This window comes from Mytilus galloprovincialis, chromosome 4 (assembly GCF_965363235.1).
Source record: "Mytilus galloprovincialis chromosome 4, xbMytGall1.hap1.1, whole genome shotgun sequence".
Taxonomy (NCBI): domain Eukaryota; kingdom Metazoa; phylum Mollusca; class Bivalvia; order Mytilida; family Mytilidae; genus Mytilus; species Mytilus galloprovincialis.
In genome coordinates, this window is record NC_134841.1 from 103763172 (window position 1) to 103776384 (window position 13213).

General features: G+C 32.2%; 1 long non-coding RNA gene across 1 annotated transcript; it reads left to right on the forward strand.

The window, feature by feature from the left end:
* Nucleotides 1–2980: 2980 nt before the first annotated feature.
* LOC143070902 (uncharacterized) lies at nucleotides 2981–4477 on the forward strand. Its single transcript, XR_012976760.1, has 3 exons — nucleotides 2981–3375; nucleotides 3801–3962; nucleotides 4361–4477. It is a non-coding gene; the product is annotated as an uncharacterized LOC143070902 (long non-coding RNA).
* Nucleotides 4478–13213: the final 8736 nt, after the last annotated feature.

Below are 13213 nucleotides of genomic sequence, written 5' to 3' on the forward strand. Positions count from 1 at the left end.
ATTTTGTTGCTCAGGTTGAGGGAAATGAATCATTTCAAAATTAAAATCGTCTTGTTTGTCTTACATTCTGGTACTAGGGTTACCGCTCATGTCAAATTCGAGGTATACGTCTAGAATTGAGTCGACTTAAAAGGGCAGCGAAAAATACCAAAGAGACATTCAAACTCATAATAGATATAGGAATATGTGGTATGTGTGCCAATGAGATATCTCTCCATCAAAATAACAATTTATAAAAATAATTCATTATAGGTCAATATACAGCCTTCAACTCACAATAAACTGAAAGCGCTGTTTCACACACATGTTTTGTAAAATATATTAATGGAACCCAATCAAAAACGTTTGGATTGTTAATGGACAGAACTGAACATCAACAATATATTTTATTGTGGAACTAAATTATCTTGTTTCTTTAATCTTCTTGTGTTTTTTATAAGAGATTTATAAAGTGTACCCGACCTGTTCAATAATAATTGCCATGATAATTTGTTTTTATTTAGACTCATGTCTTTAATTTTTTCGAATCTTGATAGTTTATTTCGTTTTGTTTGAACCATAGTGTTAGCGTTCCGCGGTTCATTTTATTACACCCAAAGATGACATTCAGCTCTGATGAACTGTAAATTCTGTAAAATTTAATATTCTGAAAATTCAAATAACTTATATGATTCCATACGATTTACTTGAAAAAGATAGACATGTACAAGCACAGACTCTAACTTAATATATATATTATTACAAGAAAATATTCAAAGAAATATCACATTAGGAAAAAGTCGAAAATGGCAACACAGAAACATGTCTCTATGCCCTTTTGTGTTTCTTTGAGACTTTTTGTAGAAGTGATTTACAATAAGCACATAGACAAACGGCAAGAAAGACAAGGGAAACTTCCACTTTAGATTCTGCAGAGGATATGCCTAAAATAATTATATGTATTATACTTTTTCCTTTGAGAGGTCTAAGACTGCGAGACCGACTATATAGCGGGTGTATATTGCGGACAAATTTTTCAGACAATCAAACAATATATATATTTGTTTTTCAAACTGTCTTTGTATTGCCCTATAATTAACTTACTGCATATTCTAGAATTTGTATTGGACCTTTACAAATGTACACGTGTGCTTTGGACTTATGAAATTTATAATGAAATGATGTTTTATACAGTGTGTGTCAACACCGCTGCTGGTGGATTCTCAAGATCCGCGGTATCATTAGCGAACTTCGGTACTGATATGATTAATTACAAGTGTCCGTTGATACATTTTTTGAAACCAGAAAGAAACTACAGTTTCAACTCCCTCGGAAATAGTTGATCTTTTGTTGGGATCTTTTTTTGTAATATAGCTCTGCAACTGGGTTGATTCTTGAACATGGTTGGCTTGCAAATATTCAGCTATGAACGTTGGTTGTACCTAGATTATTTATCCCCAGACGATCATGTATTATTTGTGAAGTAGATATTCCAGGTGTTTAAAACTTTTTCTGAAATACTTTCTAATTTGAATTACTCAACAAAAACTGAAATGATACGCAGAAAAATTATGTTATTTGTTTTATGAAAAAACGCAACAACATTATTTCAAGCCAAGGTCATGTGTCGATTGGTACATTGATAAAGTAATAAACATATGCAGCAGTTAAATCATTGTCTGGTACTTTTCTTAAATGAAGTATGAAAGCGTTTCAATGTCATAACCAAACTATGCATTCTGAATTTATAATGATAAATTAGTGATTGTATAATAACAGATTAGAATATTAAAGGTTGTTACCTGTGATGACATTAAGCTAATTAGAATGACATATAGTTCATTGTGGTTAATTTTATAACCTATTATTGTATCAAATGAATTAACGTAGTTTGTTTGTGTAATTTGGGTTTTAAGAATTTCCCGAATTTACAACGTTTCCTTCTTTGCAATTTGTATAAAAGAAGAATGTTTCATCAATACTTTACATTTGTTCTAAGTGATTATTTGCAAAGCGTTAAAAAGAAAGAAGATTCAGGTAAAGTGCTTTTTATACTTTTATTATCAATTTAAGCTTATACTTATAGTATTGCTGATTATTTTTTTTTTCATAGTTGTTTTATGGATCTTCTTTAGATATTAGTGGCAAAAACAACTTAAGTGTTTTAATTTATTTAAATCAATTAAATTATATAGGCATGGGGAAAACTTACATTTTCGGGAATATTTAATGTTGTTGTTTTGGCAAAGTTTGTATCAATTCCGTGAGAAAATTCCCAGTATATATAAAAAGAAATTTGATGTGACCTTGTTTTCTAACGATTTCTTGTATATCAATTGTGCATGATTTGATACAAACTTTTTGTCCAATAAGGAATAAAATTACTTTATCTTGGCGTCACTGATAACAAGCGTTGCTTTAAAAAAATGATTTATAGTTAAGAAACAATAAAAATATTTCATCATTTTTAACAAACATTGTTATTATAAAGTAAGTAAGGATATGAGGGTTATGAACCTGTGCTTTGCTTTCGAAAGTTGTTTCAAATTATATATTGTTCAGTTTCTGTGTATCGTGTTTTAATATGTTTTTCAGGCAATCTTTCACTGAAATTCTATTCTAAATGAATCTATATAATATATATCTAAGGTAACGGCTCCCAATGTATAACAGACCAAAACAGCGATTCAACAATTTTAGAATTAACTCTAAGTGTAATTACATTGTTATATTGAGAAACAAATATGTTTATAGGTTACATCATACTCAATTGCTAACAATTTGGCATTTCATATATAATGACTTTTCTGTTTTGATTTTTAATTTTTTATTCAATGACTGTTGCTTTAACAATCATACTGTATGAGTAGTACAATTGGGTTCAAATTAAGCGTTTCATATGACATTTTGACTCTAATTTTATATCCGTTATCTGTGCACATATTTTGAAGCTTTGTTTTGAATTATTTAAATATAAAAGATAATTTCTCTCCAACAGAACCATGAACATGTTACCAATAATCATTGGGCTTGCTGCTGTAGTAACTTTGGGCTCAGCTCGTGTTTACCAAAGCAACACCTTGCCGTCAACTCGGAGATCAGTAGGATTGAGGGGGTCCAGACTTACCGGAGATTGGAGTAATGCACATCGTAACAGTGGATTTAATGATGGACATTTGAGCGGAAGATGGAATGACGGACAATTGAGTGGAAGATGGAATGATGGACAATTGACCGGAAGATTAAATGACGGACATTTGTCCGGAAGAATAAATGACGGACATTTGACCGGAAGATTGAATGACGGACAATTGACCGGAAGATGGAATGATGGACAATTGACCGGAAGATTGAATAGGGGACATCAGAATGGAGGTTTAACTAGTGGAAAAAGACGTAAGTATTAGCAATATTCACTTTCAAAGGAGTTCATTGATATTCAATATTGGTAAACATAAATAAAGTTGTATACCGCTGTTCAATAGTCAAAAATCAATTAAGGAAACATAAATACGATTTAAAATCTAAATTCGAGGACAATCCGTCAACTGTTATAGTACGAAGACACGGAACAACAACATTTTTTTTTACATGTACATGTATATGGATTTTTTGTTCTAGAATATATAGACTTATTAACTTAAAACTTAGAACAGTAATTGGTCGGACGAATTAAGATTGGTAACATACAACTAAAAAATATATATTGAATAGATAATAAAATCTGTGAAATTTGTAAAGATAAACAATTATTGGCTTTTTAAACATATTTGTTGGAGATCAATAGTTTAAATGATAATTTTCAAAAAATGTGTTTGCAGAATACCGATCTAGAAGATCAGCTGTTTTCAGACAAAGTAATTCATACAGAGGAAACAGAGGAAACAGAGGAAGTATCCGTAATCGTGTTGACAGTGGACGATTTAATAGATTGGGTAGAAATTCAGGATGGAGATCAAACTCAGGATATAATTCACGATGGTGTAAGTGTTTACTTTTATATCTAATAAAATGCCTCCGCATTATGGGTTCTATATCATTTTGTGAAGACTTCAAATTTCCCATAACAAACGTAGCGTTAGACTTTTTTTATATATTGTCCAACAAGAACGTTAACATTTACATATAGTATGTAGGTTTGTATATGCCATATACATAATTTTGAAAGTAGTCATGTTTAAAAAAATTCTGGTATTTATTTATAAGCAAGTAAATGGTGCTAAATCATGGATCACAAACGAGAACAAAAAATGTCAACGGTACAAGACACAAATGTATCAACTAGGTATCCAAAATAAACATAATGTCAAAGAATAATTATATTATTAAACAAGTTATGTTAAGTAACTGATAAATAAAGTATACTGTTTTTATTTTACAGAATATTTAAGTTGAGATTGACTGGAGGGACTACCATACATCATGTGTACATACAACGTTGCATTTCGTAGATTTTATTACTTTTTTTAAAATAAAGAAATAAATATAAACAACATTATTTTCTTTCGTTGAATATATCTGAAAAATCATGTGACTGAAATGATTTTATTGTTCAGGAGTGTCACCCCTCCCCCTCCTACTTAAGAAAATGACTATACCAAGTCAGGAATATGGCAGTTGTTATCCAATCCTTTGATGTGTTTGAACTTTCGAATTTGCCATTTCATTTGGGACTTTCCTTTTAAAATTTTCCTTGGAGTTCGGTATTTTTGAGATTTTACTTTTCCCTACATTGTATATCTTAAACCCAATACGCAATTAAAGAAAAGTATTCAAGATCTAATGGTAAAACAATTAAAATATTTATTAAGTTACATCTACTATAAACTGTAGACGAACACAGAACAATGTCAACAAGGAAAGATCAAATGGCGTATAAACACTCTATAGACAAACCACATAACCCAAAATGACCACAACACAATAACACAATGGCGATATGTACAAATACAGAGCCACGCTAAAAGGTATTTAATAAAATTTTACATGTTACTAAGATGATAAACGACATTGGTACCTTTACGTTGTACTTTTCTACCATCATGTATTATTTTTGAACTTGATACTGAACATTTATCAACCAGGTACTGATATCTTCTAATGGACCTTTTCAGAAAAAAGGACATGACATTTTTTTACATACCCCTGGTTCATTAATTTTCGGAGCAAACAATTGTGATATTTACAAAGACAGACTACCAACTTTGTTTTCAAAAAAGGACGAGGTTGTCTTTGATTTAAACCCTGTATATGTATATCAGCTTTCTTCGGAGACAGTGTAGACGTTTTATCAAGTTTGAAAAGTAGAAGTAAAGTGCAAGCTAATGAATATCAAAATGTGTATCCCATTTACAAGTTACGGCGATGACTGCTTATGTCAAATATGAGGTATACGTTTAAATATATAGTTAGGGGAAGATAGAAGATACCAGAGGGACATTAAAAATTCATTAGTCCAAAATAAACTGCAATTATAAAAAAAACGAAAATGATACACAAAACACTATAAAAGAAAACTAAAGACTGAGCCAAACAAACTAGGGTTGATCTCAGGTGCTTCAGAATGGTAGGCAGATCCTGCTCCACATAAGACATGTTAGGAAATTGAAATCATTCCTTCGTTAGTTTATCGGACGCTATAACGAATTGACTGACCGTTAGGGATTAAGAAAGGCAAACGTGTTATACCACTGTGGCCTTTCTTTATCAATAACGGTCAACCAACGCTTGATTTCGTCAATAAATAAAGGCAACAGTAGTATACTGCTGTTCGAAATTCATAAATCGATTGAGAAAAAAAACTGGGTTACAAACTTCAAGTTTAACTGATGGAAACACATCAAATATAAGAGGAGACTAACGACACAACAGAAACACTAAAATGCAACACACACATAAACGAACTTTAAGATAACAACTGCCATTCTCCTGACTTGGTACAGGACATAATAAGAAAAAATTGTGTGGTTTGCGGCTAGCCATACCTCGCGATTTAATGGCAATGTTAAATATAACACCAACATAGCAACATTACAAGACAGGACTACAGTACAAATAAATGCAAGAACATTCAGATTCAGGACACAGAAATACAAAAATAAACATTACAATAGGACATTTCGACATGCTAATCGTTATCAAGTATTAAGATAATTGCTTGTATTATCAAGCTCTGTCGGTAGTTCTTCTAAATCAAACAATAAAACAAATAAATGGTATACAATCGTTAAGTTGCTCCAAACTAAAATGTTATAAATGAGTTTGTTGACAAATTCTCTTTACTTTATTAAAGAATATTGAAAAATAGAATTACAACCACAAGCGACAACACATTTAACAATATCCATTCAAAATTACAAACACCACATCATAACTAAATAAATTAACACGTCTTATAGTAATGCGAAATCCCACTCACCAAAACAGTCAAATTCAGAAATAAGTCACGTTCAGCAATTAAAAGAGCAGACGACGTAAATAGCAATCAACAATCTAAGACGTGATAAAGACTCTTTAGTTGGTTTAGACAGAGACTAATCGCATGGATCAACCGATCGCATGAATGGTGTCCATAAATTTTACAGAGTGTCATATTTAACCTTTTCTCCTCTTAACATTCTGGGAGGGGGTTTCTGCGTAAGAAACACACTCCTGTATATGAAGTCCGTAAAGTGTTAACATGCACGAGCATAACGTTACTGAGATATGTAAACACCATACTAAAGGGCATAGAGTCTGTTACATCTGAGAAATGGGAAATTGATAATGGAAAGTTGAAATCGTCCTGTTGTCATATATTTAAGTTTGAAGTCGTCCATCTGTGTCAATACTGAGGACAATATCAAGATATGGAGCAGTCCTTCTAGTATCAATAGTATCCTTAATTTCAAGTTCACTGGGGTATATGAGATGTAAGTATTTGCTAAAATATGGGTTATGAAATAATAGGACATCATCAATATATCTGAAAGTAAAATTAAAGAATTTCGCAAGGTGCTTTTTCTTTTTGTCTTTTATAAGGTTCTGAATGAATTCTGTTTCATACGAGTACAACAACAAATTGACCAGTAGGGGTGCACCATTAATAACGATTGGAATACAAATTATCTGTTGAAATATCAATCCTCCAAACTCAACAAATATATTGTCAATAAAAAGTCCAGCATTTTGATAATTTTATCTTCAGTATATTTTCTAGTAGATTTAGTGTGGTTCTTCACAAAATAGGAATTATTATAACCCATTAAAGTTACGAAGGATTGATTTCATCTTGATTACGTGGAACTCTTGGTTTAACAGCTGCTTTTTGAGGAGCAACCCTCTATTGAGGAAATCATGATAGGAAATATAAGTCCTGGAATATCAACGGGGAGAAATATACTACGTATGCCGGCATTGATGGATTGTTGCTTCTGAGTAATGAAATTTTTTAAATTGGCAAGTTGAAATCATCTATTTTGTCGTAAAAAGTTTGTTATCATTGTCGATTTCTAGATGTTAGTCAAGATATGAGACAGACTTAACTGTATCTGTTGTTCTGCTTTATCTCAAGTTCGATGGTATATATGTAATAAACATAGTACCCATAAAAAGAATTATTGTGTGAGGGAACATCAAATATATAAAATAAAGTAAAAGATGCTGCTAACATATTTTCTTTCTTCCTAAGAAGTTCCTCTATTGAGTCGGTCTCATAACAATAAAGTAACTAGTCGGCAATAAGACAGGCATAGTTTGTTTCCCTGGGAATGCCGATTGTCTGAATGAAAAACACGTCCTCAAAATTGTTGTAAATCAAGAAATCAAGCATCTTGTTAATGTCAGTTTCAGAGATTTTTTTATTTGAATTTCGAGTAATATTTTACACAGTAGGATATATCCCTCCATAAGAGAAGATTTTTATACCTACGTGGCCCATTATTTTTTATGAAGCAAAGCCATACCCACTATTTCAATTTGTCGTTTCGTTGGGAATTAGAAAAGTGTTGAAAAGTCAAAGGTTTAAAAACTATTGCAAGATGAAACAGTCTTAGAGTGTATGTACTCTAAAATATCTTTGGAAATTTAAGTATCTACATCTTGTTCACCTCAACTTTAGAAGAGGTAGTTTCAAACCCGGCTTTGACTGCTGATTAAGTTAATGTTTTTAATTAAGAAAGAGGTTTCATGTATATTTTTTTTGTTATGGTTTCGGTTGGATAATGTGTTATGTCGTATCGTTTTTAGTCCAAATACTTATAAATATGCCTGTCCATACCATCATTGTTTTTAAAATTGTTTGTACGTATATTGTGAAATTAATTTTATAAGTGCAAGATTACATGATTGCTTCACTGTTTGTGATATGCTGTAGAGTATGTCGTTGATGGATTATGTTCGTTGTTGTTCTGCGGTTTGCATGTTGTTTGTTTGTGCGTTTCCTTGTTCTGAGTGTTTGTGCTGTGTTTCTTTCACTGTGTTCACATTTTGGCGCTATTCTTCTTAACATTATCATAAACAGGAGGTTTGGCTAACCGTTAAACCAAGCTCATCCCATGATTTTTGTTTCCAAATGTACCGTACTAAGTCAGGAATATCGCAGTCGTTTCTATGTATGTTGGCGTTTGTTTTTGTTGCACTGGAGTGTTCCTCTTGTTCTTTTGTTTTCCTCTTATAGTATATGCGTTTCCTTCAGTTTTAGTTAAACCCAGATTTGTTTTTCTCAATCGATTCCTGTCTTTTGAAAACTGCTATACTAGTGTTGCCTTTCTTAATTCATGAACCACTTTGAAAACCCATCAATAAACCGTTGTTTGTAAGGACACTCAAATAGTTAATGTATCCAATACATTGATGGTTCTCCAGTTCTTCATTTTGGGTTACAATTCCAAACGAACAAACCTATGTTTGTGCAGAATTTTGTCTTTCGTAAGTGTCGTACATATATGAATATTGGAAGATGTGGTATGAATGCCAATGAGACAACTCTCCAATCCAGTCACAATTAAGAAAATTACACTCTTAATCGGTCAAGGTACTGTCTTCAACATGGAGCCGTGGCTGACAACCAAAAACTACTAGTATAAAACAATTTAAACGGAAAAACCAACGATTTAACCTATGTACAAAAATCATGAAATGAGAAACACTTAAGAACCACACCAACAAACGACAACTACTGAAAATCAGATTTCTGACTTAGGAAGGTGCAAACAATAAACCTTCACCCTTATCTGTAACAATAGTGTAACGTCACAACATAATAAGACACACTATCAAATATCAATTGGAATGCCTTACATCAATAAAAGATAATTATATGTTGAATTGCTAATACCTATTTCATTTATTGAGCAGTTTATGTGATGTGATTTACACACAAAAAGGATACTGTTTAGTGCCTTATCTGTGGGGACAATAACATGTTGGTCATGGAGATAAGTGTTTTGCATCAAATGTACCTTCATATTGATAGACCAATTATGTTTCTTAATTATGATATGTATCCACGACCTCACAGCCTTAATTGATCGGATTTGGAGGTTGAGTTTCGAATTAGTTGATTAAGGCTAACAATATCGCATACCTTAATTGATAACACATTTCCCAGGGAAGTGTTTTTGGCAATGTTAAGATCATTTGTATGAACGCGGCCAGCCTGTTATGTATATATGGGAAACTAGCAAAGGTGAAATTACGAGGTTTAGACTTGAAGTCGTCAATATTGAGATCCTGCAACACGTATTTGATATTGGATATCTGAGTTGAAATCGGTTTGGTAAAGGTATAAGAAATGAAAGGTGTAGGCTGATCTTTAAAAAAGAGGGGTCTTATCAATTGAAATCACTTATGATATGATACTTATAAGTTGATGGCATCGAGACCGTTGTTATAAAGGAAAGTTTAAGTGAGGATCTGTTCTCCTTTTCATCATTCCTTGGAAAATCTTTGAAATAAATATCCTAAATGAAAGTTGTAAGATTTTGCTATACTTTTTGGACCTTTTGGATTATAGCTCTTCATCTTTTATATAAGCTTTGGATTTCAAATATTTTGGCCACGAGCATCACTGAAGAGACATGTATTGTCGAAATGCGCATCTGGTGCAAGAAAATTGGTACCGTTAATTTTATTACTACCACTGGGTCGATGCCTCTGCTGGTGGACTATTAGTCCCGAGGGTATCACCAGCCCAGTAGCCAGTACTTCGGTACTGGCATGAACATACGGATTTTTTGTGTTATTAAAATTTGCTGTTACAAAATATTAGAAATTATTATAAATCAAGGAATGTATCTCCCTCATGCAAAGCTCTGATTCCTTTCACAGATTTTGGCTATACTTTTTGGACCTTTTGGATTATAGCTCTTCATCTTTTATATAAGCTTTGGATTTCAAATATTTTGGCCACGAGCATCACTGAAGAGACATGTATTGTCGAAATGCGCATCTGGTGCAAGAAAATTGGTACTGTTAATTTTATTGTAAGTTTGTATTTGTTTGAATTCAGATTTTTAACCGTTGTTTCAAATCATGCGTTAAACATAGAAAGAAGTTTTGAGAGTTAAAAAAAAATAAGAATGTGATAATTTACTTACGGCTTTTGTATAATTTGCAAAAGGTCATTGATAGAGAAATCATGCAGAGTTGGTGGTGTATAATGATAATAACTATGACTGCGTCTATGTCGAAAAATAGATTTGAAAATGTTCATCACACTCATTAAATTGTATGCGAATGTCATATAAGTGAGAGGTTTAGCTAGCTATAAGCTATAATTATAAGAAAATGTCTGCACCAAGTCAGGTATATGACATTGTTATCCATTCGTTTGATATGTTTGATATTTTGATTTTCCCATTTGATTACTGATTTTCCTTTTTTTTATTTTTCTTGTGAGATTATTTTGTTATTTTACCTTTCACCGAATTACAGGGAGGACTCAATAGAATACCTGTACCATCAATTTTGTCATGGCAACCATATGGTGTTGTAAGTTCCAATTGTCGAATCCAGTAGGATTATTTGTTTCTGAGGGGAGGCGTTGCAAGATGGGGATTGTTAGTCCTGTGGAATGATATACCGCATGAACATATCGTTAGCCTTCCTTTCGTTTAACCGATTTAAATCAATCAATGAAGGTTACACTTTAATCCGTCGACGACATTTATTGATTGACAATTCTGATCATCGGCCTAGGAACCTCTGTTAAATCAATACGTTTAAGTAAAGACTGTTAGATGGATTTAAGTATTTTATTAGGTTATATAGCTCTACAACTGGGGTGATTTTTACCATGATTGGCTTTCAGATATTCAGGTTTGAGAGTTTCTGATAAAGGTGAATCAAGACAAGAGCTTTGGACGCATGCTATTTATGATGAATTGTTTCCATATTTTAAAGCATATTTTGTCTTACGATCAATTTTCTGATTTTTATACTACACATTTTCTTAGATCTAATTGTAGCTGTAAAACTCATTGCTTGTCTCTTCAAAAACAATTCCGAGACTGGTTATCTATCGAATATCTTTATCCTTTTTGTTTGTTTTCCTTTTGTCTTTGCTATTCCTATATCCTGTAAACATTCTTTTTCACTGCGTTCAAAATCTTGGTTATCTAATTTTAATATTTGTTGTAAATGGAATAATGACATCAATATAATGAGGTTGAATATCAAAAGGATTTTTAATATCTCTTTACTATTTTATTTGGTGTCACGTACGCCATAAACTCTCGCAAACTAATATTGTAGTACTGTCTTGTTATTTTGGTGTATTATTATTGACATTAAAGCGCGATGTTTGGCTAGCCGCAAAACCAGTTTCAACCCATATTGTTTTCTTATTATGTCCTGTACCAAGTCAGGAGAATGGCAGTTGTTATATTAAAGTTCGTTTCTGTGTGTGTTGCATTTTAGTGTTTCTGTTGTGTCGTTGTTCTCTATTTATATTTTAAGTGTTTCCCTCAGTTTAACTTGAAGTTTGTAACCCAGATTTCTTTTTTTTCCCGATCGATTTATCAGTTTCGAACAGCAGTATACTACTATTGCCTTTATTTATTGACTAAATCTTTATCCATAACGGTCAGTGAATTCGTTATAGCGTCCGATAAACTAACGAAGGGATGATTTCAATTTCATAACATGTCCCATGTGGACCAGGATCTGCCTACCCTTCTAGAGCACATGAAATAACCCCTAGTTTGTGTGACTCAGTCTTTAGTTTTCTTTTATAGTGTTTTGTGTACAATTGTTTGTCTATTTGTCATTTTCGTTTTTTTAAAACGTTGCATTTTCAGTTTATTTTGGAGTAATGAATTTTAATGTCCCTCTGGTATCTTCTATCTTCACCTCACTTCATATTTAGACGTATGCCTCATATTTGACATTAGCAGTTATCGCCGTACCAGAATCTTTGATAAAGTATACAATTTTCGTTTTGAGATTATAAATTTATCTCACCTGAGCAATAATATCAACTTAACCTGTAAATGGGATACACATTTGGGTATTCATTAGCTTGCACTGTGCTTCTCAAACTTGATAAAAAGTCTACACCGTCTCTGAAGAAAGCTGATATACATATACCAGGTTTAAATCAAAGACAATATCGTCTTTTTCTAAAACAAAGTTGGTACTCTGTCTTTGTAAATATCACAAGTGTTTGATCCGAAAGTTAATGAACCAGGGGTATGTCAAAAAACGACACATCCTTTTTTCTGAAAAGGTCCATTGAAAGATACCAGTACCTCGTTGATAAATGTTCCGTATCAGCTTCATAAATAATACATGATGGTATAAAAGTAAAGAGTATATGTACCAACGTTGTTTATCATCTTAGTAACATATCAAATTGTATTTAATACCTTTTAGCGTGGCTCTGTATTTGTAAATATCGCCATTATGTTATTGTATTGTGGTCATTTTGGGTTATGTGGTTTGTCTATAGAGTGTTTATACGCCATTTGATCTTTCCTTGTTGACATTGTTAGTTGTTTTAATGGTATTATATCACATTGTTGAAAGCTGTACTCTAATTTTTGACATTTTCGTCTATTATGTTTGTTTGTTTTTCTCACACATTGATGTCAACTAAATGAAACCTTATACGACTGGTATAGTAAATTTGATATAAATATTCAAGTTCCCTGAGTGTTGATGTATCCTAAAGTTTCTTGAGATTTTGACAGGAATCACGTTCCATGTGTTGATTTGTCTATAGTTTATGTTAGATTTAACTTAATAAATATTTGAA